Source organism: Pristiophorus japonicus, chromosome 1 (genome assembly GCF_044704955.1).
Source record: "Pristiophorus japonicus isolate sPriJap1 chromosome 1, sPriJap1.hap1, whole genome shotgun sequence".
Classification (NCBI taxonomy): Eukaryota; Metazoa; Chordata; class Chondrichthyes; family Pristiophoridae; genus Pristiophorus; species Pristiophorus japonicus.
The window spans coordinates 185,677,473-185,704,319 of NC_091977.1; positions in this window are offsets into that span (position 1 = coordinate 185,677,473).

Here is a 26,847-nt window from a genome sequence, read left to right on the forward strand (position 1 = left end):
ATCCCATCTTTCTTTCCCAACTTTATCTTGCTTTCTGTACATGAATTAAATCTAATTCATACTTCCTGGTTTATAGGAAAGAGCCTCGCTGTTTTTTTTCCTGCTAAGAGATGCCACAGATCCCCTGTATAGGGCGCCATGCTCAAGCAGACACCCAATGACATCAAGTCTCTGCTCAAAAGCCTATGTGTAGGCAGTTGTCAGCGAGTGCTGTTCCTTCACCGCTGGACTCAAATCCCAGGCCATTTTTACTGTCTGTTGTGGAAAGGCTAACATTTAGCTGATAATTTGTTGATTAGTTTCCAGTCACTAAGCAAGTGCAGGAGAGTGACAGCTGTGAGGAGGGCGACTGGATTGGACATCACCAAAATCCAGGCTGCTGATTGGCAGGTACATCAGAAGCAGCGAGGTCGGGGCGAAGGAATGGCAAGAGATTGTGGAGCGAGAAATAATTAGTCTCATCAAGTGAAAATCATGCTGTGCATTTGTTAACAAAATATGTATTTAGCAATGATCTGATTTCTGTAAAATATTTGGCTCTTTATTCCAATATTGGAGAGTTTTCAAAGTGCTAAATTGAGTAGCTGTTTTATTCTCCATTCTGGGTAGCAATTCATATTATAATACCAGTTTTCACTGGCAAAAGATGTTTAATTCTGAACACGGAGTTAACAGGATCGATCACATTTTGAACCCGAGTCATCAGATTAATAGAAGCCCTGTGGGGATTCAACAGTCATCATAGACAGTCCCTTGTATCGAGGATGACTTGCTTCCACGCCAGAAAGGGATGAGTTCACAGGTGTTTCAATGAAGCACCTGATATTCCAGGTCCCGAACTACATCCTGAAGGGTGGAAGACGCCTGTGAGTGGATTTTTTTAACGTGTGGTGACCATTGCACACCAGCCACCACACGAACTAGGTTTTGGTCCAGTGGCAAGGATTAACCAAGACGACTGGAGACCAGCTCTGCTGCACGGACCTAGTGCGCACACATATCGCTGTGTGGGCTGGCCCGTGCTGCCCTTGGGCGCTCGCCTCTTCTGGGCCCCAGACTCACGCCTCTCCTGGGCCCTGATTACGTCGTTCAAAGATCTCTCGCCGCTCCTGCGCCCCGACTTCGCTGCTCCTTCGCCGCTCCTGCGCCCCGACCTCGCCGCTCCTGATGTACCCCCAATCAGCAACCTGGATTTTGGTGACATCCAATCCAGTCACCCTCTTCACAGCACGCGTTGTACCTTGAAATGGTATGCTCCACACTGCTCTTTTAAGGCTTCGACCTGCCACTTAAAGGAGGAGCAGCAGGGAGCTGGCATTCAGCATGTGGGCCCCGACCTGCGAGGACCATCAGTGACAGGGTTGAACAACACAAATCTGTTGAAAAGATAGGTTATCCAGGTACCCTGAGGCCAGCTGAGATTGACTGATAAATGTCTTTACTAACAACTGAGTAAATAGCCATAATTTGCTGTAAAGAGACACTGACTGATCATAAAAGAGATTTAGGCTCTGCAGATGGGGGATTATGCTGAGCTGGAAGGCTTGTGAAGAATTATTTTGATTTCAAGCCTCAAGCATGAGCAATCAGGAATGGAACCCCATGCCTGGAAATAGCAGGAGAAAGAACTATAGGCTAATTGTCATCCACATTTCAGTTTAAATTATTCACATGTTCCTTTCAGTTTACCTGCACTCACTACTCTGCTTCTAGACCTCGACCAATAATTCCCTTTGATGGCACTAGAGAGCAAAAGACACCGCACAGGGAGAACAACCCCCCCTCTTGGAAGGAATTACTGTCTATATCAGAGCAGGATAGTTAGAATAAATACGTGGCTTGAGCAGTGGTGCAAGAGGGAGGGATTCAAATTCCTGGGACATTGGAACCAGTTCTGGGGGAAGTGGGACCTGTACAAAAGGGACGGTCTGCACTTGGGCAGGACTGGAACTGATGTCCTAGGGGTAACATTTGCTAATGCAGTTCGGGAGTGTTTAAACTAATATGGCAGGGGGATGGGAACCTATGCAGCGAGATAGGGCGAAGTAATATGGAGTCAGAAACAGATGGTAGAAAGGTAAAAAGAAATAGTGGAAGGCCGAGTAAACAAAGGCAAGAAACAAAAAGGGCCACACTACATCATAATTCTAAAAGGACAAAGGGTGTTAAAAAATGAGGGGTGATCTTATAAAAACATTTAAAATCATGAAAGGGATAGACAAGATAGAGGCAGAGAGGTTGTTTCCACGGGTAGGGGAGACTAGAACTCAGGGGCACAGCCTCGAAATAGGGGGGAGCCAATTTAAAACCGAGTTGAGAAGGAATTTCTTCTCCCAGAGGGATGTGAATCTGTGGAATTCTCTGCCCAAGGAAGCAGTTGAGGCTAGCTCATTGAATGTATTCAAGTCACGGATAGATAGATTTTTAACCAATAAGGGAATTAAGGGTTACGGGGAGAGGGCGGGTAAGTGGAGCTGAGTCCACGGCCAGATCAGCCATGATCTTATTGAATGGCGGAGCAGGCTCGAGGGGCTAGATGGCCTACTCCTGTTCCTAATTCTTTTTTCTGATGTTCTTATGTGCTTATGTTCTTATGTTCTTATGTAAAAACAAGCCTGAAGGCTTTGTGTCTTAATGCAAGGAGTATCCGTAATAAGGTGGATGAATTAACTGTGCAAATAGATGTCAACAGATATGATGTGATTGGGATTACAGAGACGTGGCTCCAGGATGATCAGGACTGGGAATTCAACATCCAGGGGTATTCAACATTCAGAAAGGATAGAATAAAAGGAAAAGGAGGTGGGGTAGCATTGCTGGCTAAAGAGGAGATTAATGCAATAGTTCGGAAGGACATTAGCTTGGATGATGTGGAATCTATATGGGTAGAGCTGCAGAACACCAAAGGGCAAAAAACGTTAGTGGGAGTTGTGTACAGACCTCCAAACAGTAGTAGTGATGTTGGGGAGGGCATCAAACAGGAAATTAGGGGTGCATGCAATAAAGGTGCAGCAGTTATCATGGGTGACTTTAATATGCATATAGATTGGGCTAACCAAACTGGAAGTAATACGGTGGAGGAGGATTTACTGGAGTGCATAAGGGATGGTTTTCTAGACCAATATGTCGAGGAACCAACTAGCGGGTAGGCCATCTTAGACTGGGTGTTGTGTAATGAGAGAGGATTAATTAGCAATCTCGTTGTGCGCGGCCCCTTGGGGAAGAGTGACCATAATATGGTGGAATTCTACATTAGGATGGAGAATGAAACAGTTAATTCAGAGACCATGGTCCAGAACTTAAAGAAAGGTAACTTTGAAGGTATGAGGCGTGAATTGGCGAGGATAGATTGGCGAATGATACTTAAGGGGTTGACTGTGGATGGGCAATGGCAGACATTTAGAGACTGCATGGATGAACTACAACAATTGTACATTCCTGTCTGGCGTAAAAATAAAAAAGGGAAGGTGGCTCAACTGTGGCTATCAAGGGAAATCAGGGATAGTATTAAAGCCAAGGAAGTGACATACAAATTGGCCAGAAATAGCAGTGAACCTGGGGACTGGGAGAAATTTAGAACTCAGCAGAGGAGGACAAAGGGTTTGATTAGGGCAGGAAAAATAGAGTACGAGAGGAAGCTTGCAGGGAACATTAAGACGGACTGCAAAAGTTTCTATAGATATGTAAAGAGAAAAAGGTTAGTAAAGACAAACGTAGGTCCCCTGCAGTCAGAATCAGGGGAAGTCATAACGGGGAACAAAGAAATGGCAGAGCAATTGAACAAGTACTTTGGTTCGGTATTCATTAAGGAGGACACAAACAACCTTCCGGATATAAAAGTGGTCAGAGGGTCTAGTAAGAAGGAGGAACTGAGGGAAATCCTTATTCGTCGGGAAATTGTGTTGGGGAAATTGATGGGATTGAAGGCCGATAAATCCCCAGGGCCTGATGGACTGCATCCCACATTACTTAAGGAGGTGGCCTTGGAAATAGCGGATGCATTGACAGTCATTTTCCAACATTCCATAGACACTGGATCAGTTCTGGATTTGTGAAAGGGAAATCATGCTTGACAAATCTTCTGGAATTTTTTGAGGATGTTTCCAGTAGAGTGGACAAGGGAGAATTAGTTGATGTGGTATATTTAGACTTTCAGAAGGCTTTCGACAAGGTTCCACACAAGAGATTAATGTGCAAAGTTAAAGCACATGGGATTGGGGGTAGTGTGCTGACATGGATTGAGAACTGGTTGTCAGACAGGAAGCAAAGAGTAGGAGTAAATGGGGACTTTTCAGAATGGCAGTCAGTGACTAGTGGGGTACCGCAAGGTTCTGTGCTGGGGCCCCAGCTGTTTACACTGTACATTAATGATTTAAACGAGGGGATTAAATGTAGTATCTCCAAATTTGCGGATTACACTAAGTTGGGTGGCAGTGTGAACTGCGAGGAGGATGCTATGAGGCTGCAGAGTGACTTGGATAGGTTAGGTGATTGGGCAAATGCATGGCAGGTGAAGTATAATGTGGATAAATGTGAGGTTATCCACTTTGGTGATAAAAACAGAGAGACAGACTATTATCTGAATGGTGACAGATTAGGAAAAGGGGAGGTGCAATGAGACCTGGGTGTCATGGTACATCAGTCATTGAAGGTTGGCATGCAGGTACAGCAGGCGGTTAAGAAAGCAAATGGCATGTTGGCCTTCATAGCGAGAGGATTTGAGTACAGGGGCAGGGAGGTGTTACTACAGTTGTAGAGGGCCTTGGTGAGGCCACACGTGGAGTATTGTGTATAGTTTTGATCTCCTAACTTGAGGAAGGACATTCTTGCTATTGAGGGAGTGCAGCGAAGGTTCACCAGACTGATTCCCGGGATGGCGGGACTGACATATCAAGAAAGACTGGATCAACTGGGCTTGTATTCACTGGAGTTCAGAAGAATGAGAGGGGATCTCATAGAAATGTTTAAAATTCTGACTGGTTTAGACAGGTTAGATGCTGGAAGAATGTTCCTAATGTTGGGGAAGTCCAGAACCAGGGGTCATAGTCTAAGAATAAGGGGTAAGCCATTTAGGACCGAGATGAGGAGAAACTTCTTCACCCAGAGAGTGGTGAACCTGTGGAATTCTCTACCAGAGAAAGTTGTTGAGGCCAATTCACTAAATATATTCAAAAAGGAATTAGATATAGTCCTTACTACTAGGGGGATCAAGGGGTATGGCGAGAAAGCAGGAAGGTGGTACTGAAGTTGCAATGTTCAGCCATGAACTCATTGAATGGCGGTGCAGGCTCGAAGGGCCGAATGGCCTACTCCTGCACCTATTTTCTATGTTTCTATTGTTCCTCCTGCCTTTCCTACCCCCACCTCTGCCTTCAAAAACTTCCCAACCCAAACCTCTCAGTTTTTTCCCTTTCTCCCTTCTGCTCAGTATCCGATGTTTTTTTGTTCTCCTTAATGTAAAGTGATTTGAGACATCTTCTGCTACACGAAGAGCAGTAAAGAATTCAAAGTTGTTGGAGTAACAGCAAGTTCAACAAAAATGCTTTTCGATGTCATAAGTAAATTATTCGAAGGACACAATTTTTCTCCATTAACCTCATCAGCTTCCCCTCTTTATCCGTCTTTGTAAGGGGTTTTCACAGGGTTGTTGTTGTGCCTTGGGTGTCTCTCTCTGGGCTTCTGCCCTCACAGCTTATGCCTGGCCTGTGAGGTACCCTGAGTGCTGCAAGAGCACCCCTGGAGAGATGTGTCCACAGCTTATGAAGGGGGTTTTGAGACTCGTGCGTCCCCACAGCTTATGCCTAGCCTGTGAGGCACCTGTGAGTGTCAAACACTCCTGACCCCTTCTTCCCTAGCCTGTGACACACAGTTGAACGTTTTCGAGGCGCTCCTAGCTTCCCTTACACGGTTCTGACATAAGACTCACGATCAGGAGATGTAATACAATAGAACTGAGACAAGGTGATTCCAAGAGGAACTTTAGGCTTCCAATTTATTTGGCAAGGTGTAACTCAACAAACAGCAATACACCAACAAAACAATCCCCCTAAATCCCACTAAAACGGACCCAACGAATATCTTTACACCAGTTTAGCAGTACAATGCCCAACCTCCCACCTTTCCTGGCCTAACTGAGTTGGGAGTTCTGGGGACCAGAGGTTATACTCACTACTGTGCCTTCCGCAGTCTGGTGGTTTGTTTCTTCTATCTTTGGACACTGGTTTTCCTTCCGTGTCGAGAGGCCTGTGGTTGTGTTTTTTTTTGAAATTCGTAGCCAATCGTTCCAATTCTTTGTCAAATCACAAACGCCAGAGGTCACCTTGGGCCCATTCAAGGATCACTCTGCGCCAATGCTCTTAGCCAAAAGGCCTAGAGCCACTGCACCGTTCCTGGAAGTACTGCAATACCAGGTTCGTGCCATGGAGGTGGATGGGTCAGGTCCCCCACACACCTCCATGGAGGTGGATGGGTCAAGCCACCCCACCCACACCACCTCCTGTTTCCAAAAAAGCAAGCATATACCTTCCTGATCCAGGGAGAACCACCCGGAGGTCATGGTGGCTACTCCCCTGTCAGGTCAGTTACGCATGATCTTAGCCAAAAGGCCGAGTGGTTGTTGAACCACCAGGGCAGGGAAAATCATCACTCCTCTATACCACTACGTCAGAAACCCCTTTTTTATAGCCAGATTATCCAGTCCGCCTCTCCTGCTGAAGTCGATTCTTCTCATTGGTGGACTTTTGATTTTGAAAAATGCAGCAGTTTGAGGTTTTTAGGTTTTTTTTCCCACTGATCTTAACCTACTCAAGGTTTGAGTGGGTGTTGATTGCATTGGCCTCCTGTAGCCATTGTGCTAGTCTGGCCTGAGCCAGATATTTCTATGCCTGATGAAAAAGGTGTTGGAATATGTATGTGGCATTGTTTAAATGCTAATGTTTTCAAGGGGCAAGTTTCGAGGGTATACAGTTCCGAGACAATTTGATTAGTTCCAATGTCCAAACTGGCCCTTTTGATATTGACTCCACCCCTTTTCTTGCAGACCTTTAAAAAAATCCCAAATTCGATTAAAGTTCATAGTTTCTTCCATGTGCACTTTAGGATTTCAAACTTTCTGGTAGATAGTTCCAAATTAAATTTCCTTTCCTATGAGTCCAAACACTGGGGGGGTCTCCATTTGTGTCCCAAAGTTTTCCTTCCATCGGTTTCAATTCACAGCACAGACTGATCCCACAGCCCTTTTCCTTCTGGGTAAAATGAGGGGGTTTTCGTCCTCCCCTACACTTATATTAGCTCTAATTTTTTGTGTTCTATGTTTTGTCGCTTCCTTAAGTCTTATTAGACAAACGAAGATAATTTTTCCTTTTTTCAAAAGCCAACATGTAATTCAAGGTAAACAAAAGGCACTTTTATGTTTGGGGTTGACTCCAGGTCCAGTGTCATGAGAATGGCCGAGATGCATCACTGTCTTACACTTATGGACCAAAGGGTAGGCCAACTCCCGAAATGGAAAGCTGCTGTTTGTGTGTGGCAGTAAATTGCCTCTGACAGAACACATTTGTATATACATATGGCCATGTCCTGATGTCAGGGCACAAGTGCACAAACTGAGCCAGACCTGTGCATCGGTACTTGAACCATGATGCCATTTTTCAGCATGACAGAAGCATATTGATGTGCTAAATCCCTCAGTGCATTTACTGAACTGATCTGGGAGCACTGTGAGAACTAGCGCGATTCACAGCACCGAAGAAAAGCCGCAGTTTGTGGGTGTTCACCGCTGTTGAATTTATGTGAACTGGTAATTTACCTTTAACATAGAAACATAGAAACATAGAAATATAGAAAATAGGTGCAGGAGCAGGCCATTCAGCCCTTCTAGCCTGCACCGCCATTCAATGAGTTCATGGCTGAACATGAAACTTCAGTACCCCCTTCCTGCTTTCTCGCCATAACCCTTGATCCCCCGAGTAGTAAGGACTTCATCTAACTCCCTTTTGAATATATTTAGTGAATTGGCCTCAACTACTTTCTGTGGTAGAGAATTCCACAGGTTCACCACTCTCTGGGTGAAGAAGTTTCTCCTCATCTCGGTCCTAAATGGCTTACCCCTTATCCTCAGACTGTGACCCCTGGTTCTGGACTTCCCCAACATTGGGAACATTCTTTCTGCATCTAACCTGTCTAAACCCGTCAGAATTTTAAACGTTTCTATGAGGTCCCCTCTCATTCTTCTGAACTCCAGTGAATACAAGCCCAGTTGATCCAATCTTTCTTGATATGTCAGTCCCGCCATCCCGGGAATCAGTCTGGTGAACCTTCGCTGCACTCCCTCAATAGCAAGAATGTCCTTCCTCAAGTTAGGAGACCAAAACTGTACACAATACTCCAGGTGTGGCCTCACCAAGGCCCTGTACAACTGTAGCAACACCTCCCTGCCCCTGTATTCAAATCCCCTCGCTATGAAGGCCAACATGCCATTTGCTTTCTTAACCGCCTGCTGTACCTGCATGCTAACCTTCAATGACTGATGTACCATGACACCCAGGTCTCGTTGCACCTTCCCTTTTCCTAATCTGTCACCATTCAGATAATAGTCTGTCTCTCTGTTTTTACCACCAAAGTGGATAACCTCACATTTATCCACATTATACTTCATCTGCCATGCATTTGCCCACTCACCTAACCTATCCAAGTCACTCTGCAGCCTAATAGCATCCTCCTCGCAGCTCACACTGCCACCCAACTTAGTATCATCCGCAAATTTGGAGATACTGCATTTAATCCCCTCGTCTAAATCATTAATGTACAATGTAAACAGCTGGGGCCCCAGCACAGAACCTTGCGGCACTCCACTAGTCACTGCCTGCCATTCTGAAAAGTACCCGTTTACTCCTACTCTTTGCTTCCTGTCTGCCAACCAGTTCTCAATCCACGTCAGCACACTACCCCCAATCCCATGTGCTTTAACTTTGCACATTAATCTCTTGTGTGGGACCTTGTCGAAAGCCTTCTGAAAGTCCAAATATACCACATCAACTGGTTCTCCTTTGTCCACTTTACTGGAAACATCCTCAAAAAATTCCAGAAGATTTGTCAAGCATGATTTCCCTTTCACAAATCCATGCTGACTTGGACCTATCATGTCACCATTTTCCAGATGCACTGCTATGACATCCTTAATAATTGATTCCATCATTTTACCCACTACTGAGGTCAGGCTGACCGGTCTATAATTCCCTGTTTTCTCTCTCCCTCCTTTTTTAAAAAGTGGGGTTACATTGGCTACCCTCCACTCCATAGGAACTGATCCAGAGTCAATGGAATGTTGGAAAATGACTGTCAATGCATCCGCTATTTCCAAGGCCACCTCCTTAAGTACTCTAGGATGCAGTCCATCAGGCCCTGGGGATTTATCGGCCTTCAATCCCATCAATTTCCCCAACACAATTTCCCGACTAATAAAGATTTCCCTCAGTTCCCCCTCCTTACTAGACCCTCTGACCCCTTTTATATCCAGAAGGTTGTTTGTATCCTCCTTCGTGAATACCGAACCAAAGTACTTGTTCAACTGCAGTTGACTGAGCAGAGGCAGAACCTGCTCATTAGGAGTCAATGGCAATATTACATTTTAAGAGTACCTTTAGACTACAGAAAGATAAGCAGTAAAAAGTATTGAGTCAGGTGCTGCAGGCCAATTATACTTTGTTTCTAAATTCAATAATGAAGTCAGGAGCGAACACCAGGTATGTGCACGGTTAAGGGCTCAATTTTCCCCATTGATTGCGCTGTTTTTTTGGCACGCGCCACTTTTTTTGGCCTAAATTTAAATATCCAAGTTTCCCCAAAGATTGCGTGCCAGCGTAACTCAGTTAGTTCGGATTTTTTTAGGTTTGTTGTTTTTGCGTAACCTGATGTCTGCGCCACTTTTTCACATTTATGCAAGTTTGGCCAATTTACATTTCTCCTAGTTGTGTGTGACCACTCCCAAAAAACCTTCTCGGCACTTAAGAAAAACCAGCGCTCATTAAAAAATTGGCGCAGAAAGACACTATTGTTTTAATGCGAAGTTTTGAAAGGAGTCAAGAACACAATTCAAAGATGGGAGGAAAAGCAATGTGTGAGGAGGACACAAAAAACCTGCAAAAGGACATAGACAGGCTAAGTGAGTGGGCAAAAATTTGGCAGATGGAGTATAATGTTGGAAAGTGTGAGGTCATGCACTTTGGCAGAAAAAAATCAAAGAACAAGTTATTATTTAAATGGAAAAAAATTGCAAAGTGCTGCAGTATAGCAGGACCTGGGGGTACTTGTGCATGAAACACAAAAGGTTAGTATGCAGGTACAGCAAGTGATCAGGAAGGCCAATGGAATCTAGGTCTTTATTACAAAGGGGATGAAGTATAAAAGCAGGGAAGTCTTGCTACAGTTATACAGGGTATTGGTGAGGCCGCGCTTAGAATACTGCATACAGTTTTGGTTTCCATATTTAAGAAAGGATATACTTGCTTTGGAGGCAGTTCAGAGAAGGTTCACTAGGTTGATTCTGGGGATGAGGGGGTTGACTTATGAGGAAAGGTTGAGTAGGTTGGGCTCTACTCATTGGAATTCAGAAGATTGAGAGGTGATCTTATCGAAACGTATAAGATTATGAGGAGACTTGACAAGGTGGATGCAGAGAGGATGTTTCCACTGATGGGGAGACTAGAACGAGGGGGCATGATCTTAGAATAAGGGGCTGCCCATTTAAAACTGAGATGAGGAGAAATTCCTTCTCTCAGAGGGTTGGAAATCTGTGGAATTTGCTGCCTCAGAGAGCTGTGGCAGCTGGGACATTGAATAAATTTAAGGCAGAGATAGACAGTTTCTTAACCGATAAGGGAATAAGAGGTTATGGGGAGTGGGCAGGGAAGTGGACCTGAGTCCATGATCGGATCAGACATGATTGTATTAAATTGCGGAGCAGGCTCGAGAGGCCGTATGGCCTACTCCTCCTCCTATTTCTTATGTTCTTATGTACATTAAATATGCATCATCAAGCTTAATTTTTTCCAACTGAAAATGCAGAAAATGGAAGTTTCATGCAATTCTTTAATTTTGGATTTTTAAAAAGTGCCACGCTACCACCGAATGTCTCCAAACCGGGTTCGAGGGTTGAAGCGTCGGCCAGCAAAATTGCTCCCTCGCCCGGACATAGGGGCTCGGCTTCTAAAATGATAGCACATTGCATCAACCGAAGCGTAGCTGATGGAGACATCCCCAGGAACTGAAGCATGGCTAGCCCACGCAGTACTTAACATTTAGCAAAGCCAGACTGGAATTTGCCGGACTTACCCTCTCCCTCGAGTGTGGGCCCAGCTTGTGCAGTGGTGGTTGCTTTTCTCCAGGCAGGACCCATCAAAGCAGTGACCCTCTCTTCCAAGGGTGTCAGTGGGTGCAGATTTGCCGGGCCTCCTCCTGTTCGAGTTCTTTCCCTTTTGTTGTGTGCCACCTTAGAAACATAGAAACATAGAAAATAGGTGCAGGAGTAGGCCATTCGGCCCTTCGAGCCTGCACCACCATTCAATAAGATCATGGCTGATCATTCCCTCAGTACCCATTTCCTGCTTTCTCTCCATACCCCTTGATCCTCTTAGCCGTAAGGGCCATATCTAACTCCAATGAACTGGCATCAACAACTCTCTGCGGCAAGGAATTCCACAGGTTAACAACTCTCTGAGTGAAGAAGTTTCTCCTCATCTCAGTCCTAAATGGCCTACTCCTTATTCTAAGACTGTGTCCCCTTCCTCTGCAAAGATGAAAATATAACTTTTTAGAGAGGGTGTCTTTCTGCTGGGTGGGACATACACAGCTGGTCACATTTACATTTGCAATTCCAGTGAATAAATGAAAATATTACTTACACTAACTACTTGTCCAAAGTCTTGCCATTTCTTTTTGCACTGGCCTCCAGACCTCGGTGCAAGTTGGTTCCAGTGTTTCTTCATTTCTTTTGGTGAAACTTTTATGTGACCTCTGCTGGTGTCCAGCTCGTGCCACCTGGCCTCAATTACCGCAACCAGTGCCTTCACTTCATCCTGTAAGAAATTCTTGGTCCTTGAGCCGCGTTGCATCTTGTATTGCAGCTCCGATTTTCCCAATGAGAATTAAAGTTCTCACAAGGCTCTTTAAAAATGGACGAATGCAGACCAGGAGCTGTACTGGGCATGTGCGCCCATAGCAATCGCGTCAAAAACATCCTTTGTTTTTCACGCATGCGCAGAACGGTGGGGGGGGGGTGGGGGGGCATCTTTTTTTCGGCACAGACATTAGGCTCCACACCCCGAAGCTAAAGGACAGGCTGCGCGGCGCCAATTTCAAAAAATAGAATGGGGAAACTTACTACTTATTTTTTTGGATTAGTCGGGACCAAAAAAAAGGGCGTAACTCTGGCAATATGCCAAAAAAAGGCATTGGGGAAAATTGAGCCCATTATGTTTTTTATCCACTGTAGTCATAAACTCACATCATCATCATAGGCAGTCCCTCGGAATCGAGGAAGACTAGCTTCCACTCCTGAAGTGAGATCTTTGGTCCAATACGAGAGCCACAGTCCCTGTCACAGGTGGGACAGATAGTCGGTGAGGGAAGGGGTGGGTGGGACTGGTTTGCCGCACGCTCTTTTCGCTGCCTGCGCGTGATTTCTGCATGCTCTCGGCGTTGAGACTCGAGGTGCTCAGTGTCCTCCCAGATGCACTTTCACCACTTAGGGCGGTCTTTGGCCAGGGACTCCCAAGTGTCAGTGGGGATGTCGCACTTTATCAGGGAGGCTTTGAGGGTGTCCTTGTAACGTTTCCACAGCCCACCTTTGGCTCGTTTGCCGTGAAGGAGCTCCGTGTAGAGCACTTGCTTTGGGAGTCTCTTGTCTGGCATGCCTGCCCCATACAATTCAATTAAAACCCCCAGTTCATCTGTAATTCTTATAATTCTTACTCTGACCAATAGGTTTTCCCAATAACAGCTTTGCTCTTTCACTTCTGTTACATAAAAGGTCAGTATTAGGTGACATTAATTGGTTCATACACATGAGGTGGCTGCTTGTAATGAATAAATACTGATAGGGTTAGATGAAGAGGGGTGGGAGGATGATCATGTGGAGCATAAACAATGGCATAGACCAGTTGGGCCCAATGGCCTGTTTCTGTGCTGTGTATTCTATGTCATTCTATGCAACAATCACAAAATAGCAGCAAATAAAGAGCTTGAATTTATATAGTACTTTTGGCAAACTCAACAACAACTTGATTTATATAGCATATTTAACGTAGTAAAATGAGCCAAAGTGCTTCAGAAGGAGCGTTATTGAATAAATTTTTAACACTGAGCTACATTAGGAGATATTAAGACAGATGTCCAAGGTCAAAGAGGTAGGTTTTAAGTTGTAGGGAATGAATTGCAGAACCTCGGGCCTAGGCAGCCGAAGGTACAATCGATGAAAATTGATGATGCGCAAGAGGCTGGAATTGGAGGAGAGCAGATAACTTGGAGCATCGTAGGGCTCGAGGAGATCACAGAGATAGGGAGGGGCAAGGCTATGGAGGGATTTGAAAACAAGGATGAAAATTTTACTTTAGAGGCACTGTTGGACCGGGAGCCAATGTAGGTCAGCAAGCACAGGGGCGATGGGTGAATGGGACTTGGTGTGAGTTAGGATATGGATAGGCTTTACTTTCCTCAATGATACTCTAGGGTCTACTCTCATGCAAATGGCTGGTGATACTATAATACTGTCCAGCACCTGGGGTCTAGCAGGAGAAGGGACAGAGCTGACTTCCTCTCAGGATGACAATGGATTTATCCAACTCAGCCTGTCTCCTTAAAGGATTGAAGCAGTGCCAGTTAATGCACAAGGGATGGTAGCTATTCTCAGATACAAGCAAAGCTATAGTAGAGAGAACACCGGGGTAAATTTTAATCTCCACCATATGGTCTGCAATATAGTGGAGCGGAACTCTTGCCCATTGTAGAACCTGCTCAATTTTCATTACATTCATTTCAAGAGAATTGGGCGGGTTCTACAACGTGGACGATCTGCTTCACCCAGGGTTCAGGTAGGTGAAGACAAACATTTACCCTGTTGTGTAGTATTTCATTCATCTGTAATACTTCTACAGGACTAGATCTGGGAATTATTGGAAGCAATTATCAATCACTACCTGCTACACCAGTCTACCTGACTGCATCTTTGCTTCCTCCATTTCCTCCTCTTCATCCTCCTCTGCTCTTGCTGATCCACGGACCTCCTCCTGAAATGGGATGATGGCTCCCCTCGATGCTGAAGACTTGTGAAGTCATTTTTGTCCAGCCGGAAAAGACCTTGGGACACCTTAGATGAAGTGGCTGTGGACTGTTCCATTTTACAATGACAGATCAATGGTGAAGTGCTCTTGTTGATGCTGGTGGTGCACCTCGATTATGTCAATGATTCGCTCCCTGCAATTTGACATGGAATAGGCAGCCTACTATATGGTTTGATGAGAGTACCCTCCATCACACTTGTGCCAATGGAAGTTGGACTCCAGGAGTTTCAGGGCCCATAATAATTTTAAACACCTTTGCTGGACTATAGAGGACCACGCCACCTGAGTGCTCAAACACTGAAATATTTGCTTTAGTATCCCAGTGGTGCACTTCACTGCAATTCTGGTTCAGCATAAGAATCATTATATTTGTGTTTCACTATTCTTTATGGGTTTCTCAGTGGGGTTAGTAGCTATGGCTGCAGACAATCGACCTGAGGCAAAATTTTTCAGGGGATCAGTGGGCGGGTCAGGCGGGAAAAAAAATGTTTTGACAGAAAGTGGAAAGCCTGCTGCGAACCATGCGCCTTTCCCAATTGTTGGGTCTGTCAGCACTCAGCAGACCTGACACACAGAGGCAGAGAGGCATTCAGGTCATTGTGACCTTGTTAACAGAGGATTAAGAACTATTCTGAGCTCACCGACAGAGTTTATCAGGTTGCCCAGGGGATCCACGCTGCTCGGGGATAACGTCCGTTAAGCTGGGTGAGAGTTAAATGGCCATGGAATCATCTCATTACTTGATAGCTTGAAATGTGCTATAAAAGCTCCCATCTCACAGTTGTTCACTTTCCAAGCTCAGAAGCTGTTGCTTACTGCATTTGGAAGACTGGGCTAGAAATTCGGTGATTTTTTGAAATCTTGAAAAGTTAGCTTCCACTAAATTCGCTGTTAGTACTCCAGGAAAGAACTGGAGCACTAAATCAAGTGCTAATGACCTCAGTTGGGCGCTACAGGGGCTCTACCAGAAGAACGATAATGAATTTCAGGTGCAATGCAATTGGAAATGATCCTTCACACTGGCTCCTTCCAGCTTTTAAGAGCAAAGTTGCATCATTGTGCCAGCTGTGGCTCAGTGGGTAGGTAGCACACTCACCGCTGGGTTGGAAGGTTGTGGGTTCAAGTCCCACTCCAGGGCCTTGAGCATATAAATCTAGGTTGATATGCGAATGCAGCACTGAGGGAACGCGGTGCTGTCTTTTGGATGAGATGTTAAACCAAAGCCCCATTTGCTCTCTCAGATGGGCATAAAAGATCCCATGGCACTATTTCAAAGAAGAGCAGGGGAGTTATCCCTGGTGTCTTGGCCAATATTTATCCCTTAATCAACATAATAAAAAAACAGGTTATCTGGCCATTATCACATTGCTGTTTGTGGGAATTTGTTGTGCACAGGATGTCTTGGCCAGTAGTGTGGTTGTCCGGACATAGTGCCGGAAGAAATTCAATGACCTCACTCGGGAGGTCAGCATGAGTAGATGCTTTATGGACCATGCCTGTCTACCTCTCCTTCGTGGAAAATTTTTTCAGAAAAAACCCTTTTGACCACAAGGCCATAAAGCAGTGGTCGGCACATAAGGTCCTGGATGCTCTACGAAAGAAGGAGAGGATGGATCCTGTCGGGTGGTTCCCCGAGCAGGCTGTCGAACTCGTTTGGCAGAACGTCTCATTGCCAGAGCTTTCACACAAGCAGCAAGACGTAGCTTGGTTGGCGGTGAGAAGGGCCCTACCCGTCTGATCCTTCATGCACAGCCAGCGTCTCAGCAGCAAGGTATGGTGCCCCCGAGTCGGCTGCGGGGCGGACGAGACTGTCACCCATCTCCTTCAGGATTGCGCCTTTGCAAGGCAGTCTGGAAAGAGATGCAGTGGTTGCTGTCGAGGTTCATCCCGAGCAGCTCCGTAACAGGACTCTGTGCTCTACGGACTGTTCTCAGGGACACACGCCGAGACAGACATCATCTGCTGCTGGAGGGCCATCAACTTGGTAAAAGATGCACTTTGGTCTTGCCGAAATTTGCTGGTCTTCCAGAGCAAGGAGATGTCCACGTCTGCGTGTTGCAGACTGGCGCAATCCAAGACCAGGATTACATGCTGAGGGACGCACTAAAAATTGGTGCAGTCGCCGCAAAGGCACGGTGGGGAAGGGCCACAGTAAACCCAGGGGCTGGAATCAGTATAAAACTCCCCTCGGGCTGCACTTGTAAACCTTTTGTATACATAGAGCACCATGATCTGAAAACACCTATGTAGTGCCATGTATAATGCAAGTTTTGTTTAGTAATGTATGTTGTAAAGAAATATAACTGTACCCTCACCCATTCCATGTACCGTATAGTGCCACATGTAACGTAATTTGATGACGGTATTACAATGTATCCTGGATTGTACTGAATTGTACCTTGAAATGTAAAGCAAGCAAATGTATTGAACGGAACTGCCGTCAGCATTCAAATGTATTGTATGGAATTGCTGACCACATCCAAATGAACTGAACTGCTTTCCAATGTATCGTGCAAATTTTTATATGAATAAAGTATATTTTGAAACTGAAAAAAAATGAGTAGATGCTTCAACATGACCTATATACCTGAATGCATCTGAACCTCAGTCTGTACACACTGCACAAACCACCACACCCCACCACTCACCCACTGAGCATCTCTACCTACTAAAGCTCACATCCACACCTCGTGCCTTGCCTACAATTACAGTTATTCAACTATGGCATGCACATCTCCCAAATACAAAGCTGCACTCTCACTCACACACATTCTTTCTCTTGCAAGCCAAGACGGCCCACAATAGAAGGGAGCAGCAGAGAACAGGCGGGGGTGATGCGCAGCTCCAGCAGCTTACAGACCTTGAGCAGCAAGTGCTGTGACTCATTGGCCCGCAGGTGGTGGGGGCCGTGGCCATCGGCGATGTCGACCCAGTTGGGGACAACAATAGTGACTTCATCCCCTCTCCTCTCATCAGAAGCCTTCTTCACTTTCCAGCTCCCGATACTATCTGCTTTCCTTGCTCCATTCTTACCCCCCTGCCCTCACCTTATCCCGAGTCCTGTGCCTTTATGCTTTCAGATAATCAGCAACCAGATGACCAGCTTGTCTCTAAGCCTCACACTGAGAGCGAGGAAGGAGAAGAGGAGGAGGAGCAAAGCACCGCATCACTGCATTTCTCACCCGCAGGCACCACCTCAGATACTGGAACTGTGCAATCTTTAGAGGAAAGCTTAGTAGAGAGATCTGCACTGGGTGGTGCACCTGGGACGAGCGGGCTGCAACTAGGCCAGGGGAAAAGGGTAGGTTGAGAGCCAGCTCCCCAGAGGGCGACTTCGCCGGACTCAGATAAGGACCTCGCTGGGGAAGCGTTCACAAGAAGGGTGATGGCCATGCACTCCGACATGCTAGGTGCAATGGCAAGGGTGCCCGAGAGCCTCTCGGCAATGGTAAGGAGCGCGGAGAAGTCTGCCTCCAACATTGCACAGAGCTCTGCATGCAACATTAAGCCCATCATTTCCACTCTGCAGAGGATGGTGGATTCCCAGAGACACTGGGAAGGACCCAGACCTCATGATGCATGTCATGGGTGATGTGGCAGGTTCCATTGCAGCACAAACGAAAGCCACACAACATCTGAGTGCTGTAATGCAGACAATGGTTGGTGGCATCGAGTCGCAGACTGTTTGCATGCAGTCAAGCTTGATGCCACAGAAGCTGTGACTGGTGCTATCATCACTGCAGCACCAGATGGAGTACAAAAGCAGGGAGGTCCTTCTGCAACTGTATAGGGTATTGGTGAGGCCGCACCTGGAGTACTGCATGCAGTTTTGGTCACTTTACTTAAGGAAGGATATACTAGCTTTGGAGGGGGTACAGAGACGATTCACTAGGCTGATTCTGGAGATGAGGGGGTTACCTTATGATGATAGATTGAGTAGACTGGGTCTTTACTCGTTGGAGTTCAGAAGGATGAGGGGTGATCTTATAGAAACATTTAAAATAATGAAAGGGATAGACAAGATAGAGGCAGAGAGGTTGTTTCCACTGGTCGGGAAGACTAGAACTAGGGGGCACAGCCTCAAAATACGGGGGAGCCAATTTAAAACCGAGTTAAGAAGGAATTTCTTCTCCCAGAGAGTTGTGAATCTGTGGAATTCTCTGCCCAAGGAAGCAGTTGAGGCTAGCTCATTGAATGTATTCAAGTCACAAATAGATAGATTTTTAACCAATAAGGGAATTAAGGGTTACGGGGAGCGGGCGGGTAAGTGGAGCTGAGTCCATGGCCAGATCAGCCATGATCTTGTTGAATGGCGGAGCAGGCTCAAGGGGCTAGATGGCCTACTCCTGTTCCTAATTCTTATGTTCTTATGTTATGTTCTCATGTTCTTATGTTCACTGGGTCCACCACAGTCCACCGGGGATCTCATGGTGTTGCAACAGCCCAGCAATCTGTGTTTCACCAGTTTGGTGGGGATGCTGAGGTGCTGCCCCATGGGAGTGACACTGGGTCAGAGGAGGAAGGACCTGCTGTCCTCTCTCAGGATGACAGCATTCTTGAGCCCACCACTGCCACTTCGCCATTGCACTTGTCACTGCCTATCTTCCAGCCAGCCCAGACTGCCACCACCCAGCCTGAAGTGGTGCAGTGTATGGTCGGGACTTCCAGGCCCACAGCTGGTCGAGGGCAACCTGCAAGGCCACCTGTAGTCTCTGGCACCAACACTCTGCAGCCTTCCACCAGCAGTGCTGCAGCCACTGGGGAGATACTACCTAGTAGTAGTAGATTAGGAGAAGAGTGGAAGTAAGAGTTTGCACAAGGATGATTAGTTAATATTGTTGTATCTATGTAGTTACTGAATTTGGATACATTTATTATTGCAATGTTGCAGCTTTGGTGCAGTGTCTCATTTCAGCTTTGGGTTGTGATATGGAATGAGAAATTGATGGAATGATGGGGACATGCTGAGCATCCGGAAAATGGTCTCGAATTCATTGGAACTGAAGTCTGATGAGGGGGTCATGGACCGCGCTTCCACAAAGCCGATTGAGTGGCTGCCTCCTCCATTGCTGCTGTTTGTGCTCCTGTTCCTCCTCCTCCTCCTCATCCTCATCGTCAACCTCATTCTTGTCCTCTTCGTCTCCCTCCTGAGGTGGTGCAGTTATGCCTGGTGCCAATGGCTGCTCCCTCATGATGTCCAAGTTGTGCAGCATGCAGCAGACGATGACGTAAAGGGACACCCACTCAGCCGAGTATTGGAGGGCCACTCCCAAGTGGTCAAGGCAGTGGAACCGTTGCTTGAGCACTCTGATGGTCTGCTCAATGGTGTTCCTGGTGGGAACATGGCTCTCATTATATGTGTGCTGGGCACGAGTGTTGGGGTTGCTAGTCCAGATAGCAGTTAATGGATATGATGTAATTGGCATTACGGTGACATGGCTCCAGGGTGACCAAGGCTGGGAACTCAACATCCAGGGGTATTCAACATTCAGGAATGATAGACAGAAAGGAAAAGGGGGTGGGGTGGTGTTGCTAGTTAAAGAGGAAATTAATACAATAGTAAGGAAGGACATTAGCTTGGATGATGTGGAATCTGTATGGGTGGAGCTACGGAATACCAAAGGGCAGAAAACGCTAGTGGGAGTTGTGTGCAGACAATCAAACAGGAGTAATGAGGATGGGGACAGCATCAAACAAGAAATTAGGGATGCGTGCAGTAAGGGTACAGCAGTTATCATGGGCGACTTTAATCTACATATTGACTGGGCTAACCAAACTGGTAGCAATGCGGTGGAGGAGGATTTCCTGGAGTGTAGTAGGGATGGTTTTCTGGACCAATATGTCGAGGAACCAACTAGAGGGCTGGCCATCCTAGACTGGATGATGTGTAATGAGAAAGGACTAATTGTTGTGCGAGGCCTCTTGGGGAAGAGTGACCATAATATGGTAGAATTCTTTATTAAGATGGAGAGTGACACAGTTAATTCAGAGACTAGGGTCCTGAACTTGGGGAAAGGTAACTTCGATGGTATGAGGCGTGAGTCTGGAGTAAAAATAAAATAAGGAAGGTGGCTCAACCGTGGCTAACAAGGGAAATTAAGAATAGTGTTAAATCCAAGGAGGAGGCATATAAATTTGCCAGAAAAATCAACTAACCTGCGGACTGGGAGAAATTTAGAATTCAGCAGAGGAGGACAAAGGGTTTAATTAAGAGGGGGAAAATAGAGTCCGAGAAGAAGCTTGCCGGGAACATAAAAAAACTGACTGCAAAAGTTTCCATAGATATGTGAAGAGAAAAAGATTAGTGAAGACAAATGTAGGTCCCTTGCAGTCGGATTCAAGTGAATTTATAATGGGGAACAAAGAAATGGCAGATCAGTTGAACAAATACTTTGTTTCTGTCTTCACGAAGGAAGACACAAATAACCTTCTGGAAGTAATAGGGAACTGAGGGTCTAGTGAGGAGGAACTGAAGGATATCCTTATTAGGTGGGAAATTGTGTTAGGGAAATTGATGGGAATGAATGCCCATAAATCCCCGCGGCCTGATAGTCTGCATCCCAGAGTATTTAAGGAAGTGGCTATAGAAATACTGGATGCATTGGAGATCATTTTCCAACAATCTATCAACTCTGGATCAGTTCCTATGGACTGGAGGGTAGCTAATGTAACCACTTTTTAAAAAGGGAGGGAGAGAGAAAGCGGGTAATTATAGACCGGTTAGCCTGACATCAGTAGTGGGGAAAATGTTGGAATCAATTATTAAGGATGAAATAGCAGTGCATTTGGAAAGCAGTGACAGGATCGGTCCAAGTTAGCATGGATTTATGAAGGGGAAATCATGCTTGACAAATCTTCTGGAATTTTTTGAGGATGTAACTAGTAGCATGGACAAGGGAGAACCAGTGGATGTGGTGTATTTGGACTTTCAAAAGGCTTTTGACAAGGTCCCATACAAGAGATTGGTGTGCAAAATCAAAGCACATGGTATTGGGGGAAATATACTGACATGGATAGAGAACTGGTTGGCAGACAGGAAGCAAAGAGTCAGGATAAACGGGTCCTTTTCAAAATGGCAGGCAGTGACTAGAGGAGTGCCACAGGGCTCAGTGCTGAGACCCCAGCTATTTACAATATACATTAATGATTTGGATGAAGGAATTGAGTGTAATATCTCCAAGTTTGCAGATGACACTACACTGGGTGTCGGTGTGAGCTGTGAGGGGGATGCTAAAAGGCTGCAGGGTGACTTGGACAGGTTAGGTGAGTGGGCAAATGCATGGCAGATGCAGTATAATGTGGATAAATGTAAGATTATCCACTTAAGGGGAAAAAACGCAAAGACAGAATATTATCTGAATGGCGGCAGATTAGGAAAAGGGGAGGTGCAACGAGACCTGGGTGTCATAGTTTATCAGTCATTGAAAGTTGGCATACAGGTACAGCAGGCGATGAAGAAGGCAAATGGTATGTTGGCCTTCATAGCTAGGGGATTTGAGTATAGGAGCAGGGAAGTCTTACTGCAGTTGTACAGGGCCTTGGTGAGGCCTCACCTGGATTATTGTGTTCAGTTTTGGTCTCCTAATCTGAGGAAGGACATTCTTGCTATTGAGGGAGTGCAGCGAAGGTTCAGCAGACTGATTCCTGGAATGGCAGGGCTGACACCTGAGGAGAGACTGGATCAACTGGGCCTTTATACATTGGAGTTTAGAAGGATGCGAGGGGATCTCATAGAAACATAAGATTCTGACGAGTTGGGACGGGACAGGTTAGATGCGTGTAGAATGTTCCTGATGTTGGGGATGTCCAGAACCAGGGGACACAGTCTTAGGATAAGGGGAAGGCCATTTAGGACTGAGATGGGGAGAAACTTCTTCACTCAGAGAGTTGTTAACCTGTGGAATTCCCTGCCGCAGAGAGTTGTTGATGCCAATTCATTGGATATATTCAAGAGGGAGTTTGATATGGCCCCTCCGGCTAAAGGGATCACCGGGTATGGAGAGAAAGCAGGAAAGGGGTACTGAGGGAATGATCAGCCATGATCTTATTGAATGGTGGTGCAGGCTCGAAGGGCCGAATGGCATACTTCTACACGTATTTTCTATGTTTCTATGTTTTGCAGACGGGAGTCATAAGCCAGGTGGAGAGCGGATAGCCCTTGTAACTGAGCAACCAGCCTTGAGCTTGATTTGGTGGCTGTCATCGAGTTGGCACAGGACGAAGGCACCGTGGCTGCTGCCAGGATAGCGGGGATTGACGGTGAGGATTCGCTGTGTGTTGTCGTACACCAACTGCACATTCAGTGAATGGTAACCTTTGCGGTTACGAAATACCACACGATTGTTATGCGGTGCCCGCAAGCGACATGGATGCAGTCAATGGCACCCTGCACCACGGGGAAGCCCACTTTCCTAGAAATGCCACAGCACACTCGTGCTGCTTCTCTCTGGTCATGGGGAAGGAAACGTCGTCCCTTCTCCTTCTGTAGAGAGTAACTGTGATCTCACAGATGCAGCAATGGAAGGCGAACTGCGATATGTTTGATATATCTCCTCTTGCACACTGGAAGGATTCGCTGGTGTAGAAATTGAGGACACTGTTGACCTTGACAGCTACTGAGAGAGCCGTGCTCACTCTGGTCCTATGTAAACTAGAGCTGATCCAAAACTCAGCTGCCTGAGTCTTAACTCACACCAAGTCCCGTTCACCCATCACCCCCGTTCTCACTGACCTACATTGGCTCCCGGTTAAGCAACGCCTCGATTTCAAAATTCTCATTCTTGTTTTCAAATCCCTCCATGGCCGCACCCCTCCCAATCTCTGTAATCTCCTCCAGCTCCACAACCCCCTGAGATGTCTGCGCTCCTCTAATTCTGCCCTCTTGAGCATCCCTGATTATAATCGCTTAACCATTGGTGATCGTGCCTTCTGTTGCCTAGGCCATAAGCTCTGGAATTCCCTGCCTAAACCGCTCCGTCTCTCTACCTCTTTTTCCTCTTCCAAGACGCTCCTTAAAACCTACCTCTTTCACCCTGCCCTAATTTCTCCTTATGTGGCACGATGTCAATTTTTTTGTCTCATAATACTCTGTGAAGCGCCTTGGGAGGTTTCACTACGTTAAAGGTGCTCTATAAATAGAGTTGTTGTTGGTCTGAGGCTGGTAGGTCAGGTTGCAGTAGGTGGCAGAGTGCTGTGACTAATTCCTTGGTGAAGCTGAGTCGTCTAAGGCACTGTTCCTCAGTGAAATTGATGTAGGAGACAGGGGCAATGCAGACTTTGCAATGAGGGAGGAGGAGAGTGAAATATTAGGCGAGGTAAATATAGTGAGAGAGAAAGTATTAAGGGGCTTAGAAGCTTTGAAAGTGGATAAATCTCCAGGCCCGGATAAAATGTATCCCAAGCTGTTAAGAGAAGCAAACGAAGAAATAGCAGAGGCTCTGACCATCATTTTCCAATTCTCACTGGTTACAGGTGCAGTGCCAGAGGACTGGAGGACTTCTAATGTTGTACCTTCATTTAAAAAGGGAGAAAGAGATAGACTGAGTAATTACAGGCCAGTCAGCCTAACTTTGGTGGTGAGAAAATTATTGGAAAAAGTATTGAGGGACAGGATAAATCTTCATTTGCAAAGACGTGGGGCTAGATTTTACACTTTTATGCAGATCGCCCAAAAAAGGGTGGTATTTCTGGTGTGGGCGGTAAAAATAGTTTTCAGATTGCTGGCTTGTCGCCCATTCTCAAAGCCCCTAGTCTCCATTTTTGAAATTGGGCATTACCATGAGCGATATGAAATGGGCGGTAGCGTTAAATCTCCCTGACCTTCTGCGGTAAAGTTTCGCCGTCCTTCGCAATGGCATAGCAACGCTCGATTCCCGCGATTCAGGAGGCCAAGGGTCATCATAACGTGCAGAAGAGGAGAAAGATAAAGAGGGAGCTGAGAGGGATTGAAGGAGTGTGTGAGCGTGGTGTGGCTGCTTTGGGAGGAAGGAGGGAGAGTTTAGAGCTTTAGAGCAAATAGGGAAACAAAAATTAGCTGTTATCAGTCAGATATTTGTCCGAATTTGGCCTATAATGGAGGGAGAGGAGGAGGTGTTACAGCACGCTGTGGAGACTGATGCTGGCGGGAGCAGTGAGCTGGGAGAGGAGCACATTGGAGGTCGCAAACCAGCAAGGATGTTCTCGGTCGAGGCAACTGCCTCCCTCCTGCAGGAGGTCGAGTTACGCTGGGGTGATTTGACCCAGGGAGGGCGTGGGAAGCCCACCCCAAAGGCCTACCAGAAGATATGGGCCGAAATAGCAGAAGTGGTCTCGTCGGCGAACAACGAGGTGCGTGAGGGCAACCAATGCCGCAAACGATGGAATGACCTGGTTAATGGATCCGCAAGAGTAAGTGTTACATTTATTTACATGTACTTATGTATTTATATAAATTGATTTGTAAGAGTCATGAGTGACTATCAGCAGATGTGAGCTCTTGCACTTTTACTGGGAATGTTGTAGTCAAAGCCTGCGGTCACGGTGCATGTCTTTAGGTAAAAAATGATAATTATCATGATAATCATGATTACATCTGTCGGTTATGTGTTGTATCAGTTTCTGTGACAGTAACTAGCAATGATATCATGCAATGATCTCATGCCATGTCGTCCTGTCACCTTTTACAGAAGAAGCTATCGATGATGAGGTCCGTGCAGAGGTGAACGGGTGGGGGGCCACCAGTCCCCAGCGACGTCACTGAGATGGAGGAGCGGGTGCTCACACTCGTGGGGAAGCACACCCGGACAGCCACGCAAGCATCTGCAGACCCTGAAGTGATGCCACGTGAGTAACGTTTACACCATTGTGTGATGTAAAGTCAATATTTGCCACACCCACTCATATCCGAACAATCATATATGATAGATGATTTCTAAAATTGTCCTATAAATAATGCTGGCCTAATGAAAATCATTGCAATGCACAATGTGTTGGTCATGAAATGTGATGTCTGTGATGATCTTGATAGCAGTGGTGCTTTTGTCGTGCATATGCTGTGTGTAGCACTGGAATCACTTTGTGACCCTAGCATCCCCTTCTCCTCTAATAACCTCATTTGTGTTTTGCAGCTCAGCCAGCAGCGTGGCCAGGCAAGACTACAGAGGCTAGAAGGCGGGACCGCGGGGCCTGACTCTCCGGACAATCCTACATCTGGTGCTGAGGAGCTACGATTCGCATCCGTGAATCCGCTGGGTCTGTTCTCTACGGATGAGAGCGCGGTCTTCGAGGAACCTGCTTCGCCACGCTCCAAAAGCCATTCTACCCCAAAGTCATCGAGTGCTCCTCCAGTCATTCCCGCCTCCACGCTGGAGGTACCGGCCCCAAGCACCTTTCCACAGGGGACCCCATTTGTGCCCAGGACGGCGTCGACCCCGCAGAGGTTTCGTGGACACTGCAGGTCTGTTCCACGAGCGCGACATGAGAGCAGAAAGATGGTACAATTGTCCAGGAGGACTGTAGACATTGGTGACCAGATCCTCGATGCATTGGGGGGCATATCCCGACAGCTGGACACCATGACTGAGTATGATCCACGGATAGCGGAGGCCCTGGATGCGATAGCCAGGAACACTGCTGGCACAGGCCTCCCAGTGGTTTCAGAACGCAGCACTCTATCCCTAGGTTCTGCACCACCACTGCGAACGACAGATGAGAGACAGGACCAAGATCCTGCTTCTGGATTAGAGAATGTTCCCCCCTCATCACCCCCCGCTCCCGTATCCATCCATCCACCGCCTCTGCCTTCATCCCCCTCAATGAGGCACCGCCTGAGGAGCTCCTCGGCCAGGCGGCGTGGAGCGAGGAGGGGAAGGGGTAGAGGTGGGGAGAATAAGGGGAGGGGGGAAGGAAAGTGAGGTGCATGTCTGCAGGTGATGGCTGTATTATATCTCCATCTGGGTGTAAGCAATTTGTTGCAATGTATGGGAGGAGTGGGCCACCCTCCTGCTTTGTCTTTGTATTCTGTGTTGCTGGACATGTTGACCATTTGATAGATGTCAATGATCAAAAAGTGGGGTGTGGGCAGGGGTTGGGTGTTTTTGCTCATGATACTTATGATTTCAGACCAATGTTGGTATAAACATTTTTTTATTGAACATAACCTTGTTGCGCATTGTCTCAGATAGCTGGACTGTTACACACTAGTGATTCCTTAACATGAAAGGGTTAAATAAAACTTAACTTCAATCAACGTAAACTTTAACTGGTACCAAGATGATGGCCACCATTGATGTCTGAGCTGCACACAGTGTGTCAGCGTTGTCACTCGCAACAACGTTCTTTCAGGCAAATCGTTCAGATATCAGCTCCTCACATAAGAGTCTTGCAGCTATGTAGCCACCACGGGTCCTTTCCTGCGGTCTGGAGAGGGGCGTGGGCACCCTGGGGAACTTAGCAATGCGGTAGAATGCTCCAGCCCTGTCAGTCTGAACTTCCGTGGTCATGGGGAATCTGATAAAGTCAATCCTTCACGCGT